This window comes from Poecilia mexicana, unplaced genomic scaffold (assembly GCF_051168715.1).
Source record: "Poecilia mexicana isolate PSO_F unplaced genomic scaffold, ASM5116871v1 scaffold_11, whole genome shotgun sequence".
NCBI classification, from domain to species: Eukaryota; Metazoa; Chordata; class Actinopteri; order Cyprinodontiformes; family Poeciliidae; genus Poecilia; species Poecilia mexicana.
The window spans coordinates 26,328,202-26,334,684 of record NW_028263380.1 but is presented as its reverse complement, the minus strand read 5'-3'; the positions used below and the strand labels follow the sequence as shown (position 1 = coordinate 26,334,684).

At 33.3% G+C, this 6,483-nt stretch overlaps 1 protein-coding gene across 1 annotated transcript in view; it reads right to left on the bottom strand.

Annotated features, from left to right (window-relative positions):
• klhl43 (kelch-like family member 43) overlaps nucleotides 1–5,168 on the bottom strand; it is a 13,607-nt gene extending 8,439 nt beyond the window's left edge. The window contains exon 1 of the mRNA XM_014996423.2: nucleotides 4,891–5,168. The gene's annotated coding sequence lies outside the window, so the exon portion shown is untranslated. The remainder of the gene's footprint in view (nucleotides 1–4,890) is intronic.
• Nucleotides 5,169–6,483: the final 1,315 nt, after the last annotated feature.

Sequence of the window (6,483 nt, the reverse complement as noted above, 5' to 3'; positions counted from 1 at the left end):
TCTCAGTTCCTCTCAAAGAATACGGATCTTAGGAACATGCCAGATGTTCAGTGAAAAAGCTGCAGATGCTCAGACCTCCCTGATGACTGACCATCCGCCTCAGCATCACCGTTATCTTTGTAGATTGCATCGTTTCATTTCAGGCAGTTTCTCCTAAAGTTTTATTTTAAGACCATCTGTGATGTCCAAATCACAGAGCACCAGATTTTACTTAAACAAACAAACTCGACCAGCTGATAGACTTTGTATAATGAGCTGCGTTTAACAGTCAATCTTGGCTGCTTGGCACATTTCAACAGCAAGGCGGTAAAAACATCATGAACACGTCACACAGTCTTAATAAACTGTCCCAGAAGTTATTTTCAACCATTTTAAGTAATATAAAATATATTCTCAAAGATCACTGAACTTGAAATTGTAATAAAATTTAACACTGGAACCAAAAGACATTTTAAATATTCATAATAAATAAACAAAACAACAGAAGTAAGAAATAAAATGACTTATGAAATCTCTGCTAACAAAATTTCCCTTCAGAAAACGGTTGAGTTGAGACCAAAGCATCAGACTGAAGACTTTTATCAGCCGGTTTTTGGTAGAAAAAGAAAAACCATCAATATTTATTGCATTTTGTCAAGTGCCATCATCAAAATCATCAAATATGAATATTCAAGTCATTATGGTTAAAAATCAACTCTAGACTGTTGGGTTTTTCATCCTCAGTCTTACTTTTTATTTTGTGTTGTTGAACAGAACAGCAGCATGTTTCAAAATGGCGGCTGGACAGAAAATGTTCTGGTGGCTTCCAGCATCATAAAGGTTCCCTTCAGGAACAAATCAGACCACATTTCAGCCACACCAGGAAACAAGATCCAACCTCTGAGTGTTTTTTAGATTTTACTTTGACTAATGTGTGTTTTAGGCTCTGAAGTCTAAAATGAAATAAGATCAGTGTTTTTAAAGCAAATCTTTCTGTTTCAATGTCTCTTTCAGGATTTCTGTTGGCAGTAACGAGATCCTCCGAAACCTGAAACCGTCAAACATCGAAACTGAAACACTTAAAAGGTCTCAGCCTCAGCTGAAAGCCTGTAAAACTGAACGACAGCGTGTGGCCGGCCTCGGCCACAGATGTAAACATGAGTCACGCCTCTGTCCCGTCCTCCATAAATAGCACATTCCAGCCTGCTGGGCCCTGATATGGACGGAGCCGGGTGGGACTCGGGCCGGGCCGGGTGGGTCGGACCTGCAGCTGTTGTTGGTGTCACATGAAGGGGAGGGGGCTTCACCGCTACAGAAAGTAAAGACACCCTGCCTGAAACAGAACAGAAACAACCCAGCAGCAGAGACTCTGGAGCACTTCATTACGTCTACAGCTGCACGTCTGATTCACTCCAAAACAGACTTAAGAACACAAACATTTAGTTTATTTAAATAAATATACACATAGATGCAGCAAGAGAGTTTGAGGATGAAGTTTCAGTCCAAATCAAATCTAAATTTTGTAAATTATAACAGCAAAGGAAGAAAAAACTGTCAGTTTAGATGAATGTTCTCCAGTTTGCTGATGACTATGTCTTATTTTCTACAAATACCAGAGGTTAAGGCATTTGTTTTGGTCCATTTGTTGTTAATCGCCCCCAAAAAAGAAAGAAATTTGGCTAGGTCCATGCTAACGCTAAACACAAAGGCTAATGCTAATGCTAATGCTAATGCTAAAGTTTAAGTTCAATTAGCTGGTTTAGTTTTATTTGTACCCTGGAATATTACATTATTTTTTGCATACACTTTGTAATATTTTGTTCTAATTGTGATTCAATTAAAACAGATTAAAATAAATAGTAAAATTAAGTTTAGCATGATTTAATTTTTAGAAGATATTATCGAGCTGTAATATCTATATATCAAAGAAATTATAAATCCAATTCAGTAATGCTACACACAGCAAAAGTCAGGATTCACCAAAATAATTTATCCTTTTTGAACCACAAATGCATCAGAAACGTTTTACATGAATTCAAGTTGTTGATATTTTTCAAATTAAGATTATTAACTTGACATCCAGGCTTATTTTTGTCCTTCTGGGTAAAATTAAATCCTGATGGCTGATTTAGGACATCAGATTCAGATGCATGGAAAAAACGGCCAGCTGTCAAAAACATGTGGTACCAAGGTCAGACTGGAACCATCATCATCATCATCATCATCATCATCATCATCATCATCATCATCATCATCATCACCATCAACAGAGATTACCGTTATTATTACTCCCAATCTAACCAGCTAGTTAACATAAAATATTGTCAGATTTTTACATCTGTACGTTATAAATACCGTAGAGACTAAAGTGAATCACAATTAACTGGAAATTATTCCTCAAAAATTATGTTTTTATTTTTAGCAATAACAAAAATCTTACAATTTAAAGAAAAAGGGGGAAAAATGTTGAACGTTTGAAATTTGAATTTTTAAAAAATATAAATTTCCTATTTTAAAAATATAAAAAGTGCAAAAAAATAGAAATATCAATACAAATATGAAATACCCTCTATATTAAATATATTTGTAGAGATTATTGTATTAAAATGTAAAGAAAGCAACACTAATAATTAAGCTTCCATAAACTAATATGTCCCAATTCTGCATCTGAATTAAGTTCTTGAATCTGAAATCAATCATTTCTCTCATGTTGCTGACAAACATTGAGAATTTTCTTTTTTTGACAGAAGTTCAGGAAATACAAACCAGAGTTTATGAGCTGTTAGATTCACAGGAAATTATTCGTTTTTTTTGTTTTTATGGTGCCATTATAAATAAAATAATTAGTATCATTTGTGTTTACAACCAAAAATCTGCCTTGAGTTTCACACATAGAAACAGAAATGAAATGCATAAGCAAAGCAGGTTGTTCAGAGTAAAAATGCTTCTTTAGTTTCTCAGCAGTTTCTGATTCTTCAGGCTGCAAAGTTTTCATTATGTTCATCAGAGTGGGAGGTGAAACTGTCTGAACTGTTTGTATCCAGCATGTGTGGGGTCTGCAGAGATACTAGCTGCCATTTTTCTGACCCTAAACCTGGAAGGAGGGAAGATCGGCCCTGATGGTTAACCTGGAAACCCGTCAGAAACAGACTGACTATGCTGGGTTCACTGGAAAACAGAGAATGGAGCGTCAACTTAAAAAAGTTTAACTAATTTGTTACATGTAATCAAATTAGGTTTGTCAGACTTAATTTGATGACAAGTTTATAAACTTAACATATTTATTTGGATAAACTGAACATGATTCCTGGTAACAAATTAACTCGTTTTGTTTAAGTTGGATCACCTGTTTTCTTTTTTCAGTGTATCTGGGTCAGTCTGCCTGTATTAAAACTTTTACACTTTTAATTGTTTAAATAATAATAATAATAATAATAATAATAATAATAATAATAATAATAATAATAAACTAAACATGTATTACAAACTTCCTGCTTTGTGCAGCTAAACAGAGCGATGCGTCATTCAGTCTGTTCAGCTCAATATCTTCTTATCTCATCAGAGTATTTATAGTGTGTGTGTGTGTGTGTGTGTGTGTGTGTGTGTGTGTGTGTGTGTGTGTGTGTGTGTGTGTGTGTGTGTGTGTGTGTGTAACCTGGTCGTATTTCTCTTTTGTTAACACAAACACCCTCTGCTCAGTAATATCAGTGAAACAACTATTCCTGTCACAATAAATCAATTAATTGCACAATAAATTAAAACGAGATCAATAATTCGAATTTTATTGATTTATCATTTTTCTCTTTTCTCTGTTTCTACCAACAACTGGACGACTAAAGTTTTCAGTCTGGGTCTTTAGTCACAACTAAAACTTTTTTGAAGGACAATTTTGTTTGCGGAAATTTAATTCATTTTATTTGTTGTTTCTGCTGTTTTGTTTATTTATTTTCATTTCCAATGCTAAATATTCATTAGAAGTTAAAGTTTATTGATCTTTCTGAATGTGTTCTTACATTATTTTGCTATATTACCATTATATTACTTGAAAATGGTCTCAAAATAACAATATTATTATTAATTGTAAAAACTTCTGGGACAGTTGATCATCCTACATATTTGAATATTTCTTGACATGCGTCCTGGTTTGTGCTGCAGTAAACAGGAAGTTTCTTTGGACTTTGGCTGCTTTTATTCATCTTCTTGTCCAAACTGTCTCCTGCAGACGAGCGTCGCTCTGAAATGATGACGGCATTCGAAGAAATGAAACGTTTGTTTCTTTTTTCATGGTTACTGTTTGTTTTTAAGATGTAAAACACTTTTAACTGTCTTGTGCTGAAATGTGAAAAACCGTAAAACCGTGCACAGATGCATCATCCTTTCCTCTCTTCAGGAATCGCTTTGCTGAAGATAAAATCTGTTTTTAGCTAAATTGTGATTTTATTGTTTTAGATATTCAAATCGACTGAGGAACAGTTTTTACAACGCCGCTGGTATTTCACACTATCATGTTGTTTTGTCTGTAGTCAGTTTTTGTTTCTGTTATTTATTGCACTCAGAGAACTAAGCACTGATTTTATTGATTTTTTTTGTGTATTGTAAGGAAATATATAATGACAATAAAGACTTTACTTACTTACTATTTCACAAAAATGGGGATATTTGTTATTTATGACAAGCAGTGAATAAAATACAGTTTCTGTTCATGCAGTCGGCAAGTTTTGATTCAACTCTAGTTCTTCAGTCTTTATATGACAGCAGGTCACATGTGAGCAGCAAACAGAGCATTTCACTGAAAATGGGTGAAAAAGCAGCTGAAATCCAAAAACCCTTAAATATCCTCATCAGTACCACCTTAAATGGAGTCCAAGAAAATCAAATTTCCCAGCAGAAATGGATTAAATTAAGTTTTACCTTTTCCTCCTTCCTCTCTCTTGTTCCTTTCTTTTCTCTCGTGTTTCCTTCCTTTATGTTTAGTTCCTCGGCTGTTTTCCTCTTTGTCTCGTCCTTTAGTCCGTCTGCAGGAGGGCTGTGTGTGTGTGTGTGTGTGTGTGTGTGTGTGTGTGGTTCGGGGTTTCAGGCTCCCACCAATAATGTGACATCGGGTTCCGCCTTCGTCAGAACCTCCTTCACATTTTCCACCTCCATCTCCAAATAGAGACTCTCTCCTTCAGCCCAAAAATAGCCCAGAGTTTCCCAGCTGCCCCACCGCCCAGAACCTCCGGCTGGGTTTCAGGTTCTGGTTCTGGATCCGGTTCCCTCCTGAACATCAGCCAGATTTCTCATTACAAAATGAAAACAAGGTCAGTTTTCCCTTCTCCAGATGTTACAAAACAACCAGGAGAAATTATTAGAGATTTTTGAGGAATTTCAGTCAATTTTTGTTGCCGTTATGTTTTCTCTAAAAATGAACCTGAATAAATTAGTTTTTAAAGTTGAGCTGTTAAAATCTCTCCTCATAAATATCTGAACATCTTCTCAATTTTTAAATGTCACTATTTGTTGGTAAAGTCAATATTAACTGATAAATGAGCTCCAACTTAACTTTATGACTAAATATGTCACTTTTTTAAAACAAATGTTGATTTTTTTTATATATATATAAAAGAAAAAATATAACATTATTTGAAAAAAAGTCACAGCACATTTAATAAACAAAAATGAATAAATAAATAATGGATAAATAAGTAAAATAATAAAAAAATAAAATAAATTAATATAAATCTAACTCAAAAAAGGGATTTAAAAAAATCCAAAATAGCTTTCACAGAAGTCGCAGCAAATTTAATGGGTAAATAAATAAGAAAATAAATTAGTACCTTTTCTGAAACAGACTTTACTGTTTTCATAAAAATATCACATTATTTTAAAAATCTGTAAATGTTCATGTCCATTCACAAAGGATTCAAATATTTTGAATAAATAAAAAAAGCACATTTAATAAACAAAAAATAAATAAATGAATAAATCATGGATAAAATAATAAAAATAAAGTAAATGAACCAAAAAAAGGGTCGTATAAAATGTAGAGTAGATTTTAAAAAGAGGTCAAGGCCAATTTTATGGATAAATCATTAAGAAAATAAATGATTACATTTTCTGGACCAAACTTTGCTTCTTTTGCTAGATATATTAATAGAAAAAATGGCTATAGACTATTACAAAAAAAAAACTATAAATGTTCATGTCCAATAAAAAAAGGGTTCAAGTATATTCAATAAATTAAAAAACAAGCACAGTAACAGCACATGTAATGAATGAATGAATGAATGAATCAATCAATCAATAAATAAATAAGTAAATAAATAAGTGAGCACGTGGCATTCTTAATAACTAATAACTGCAGTTATTTTAAAGTTGGCTTCTGTTTTGGTTTAGGGTTTTTTTGTATTAACTGGTCTGTTTTATACCATATGTTCTACTAAGTTACGATCCTCCATCTTCACCCTGTGCAGTTTTCTGTTTTATTACAGAAAAGCTGCGTTTACTTCATGTTTGTTGGTGTTT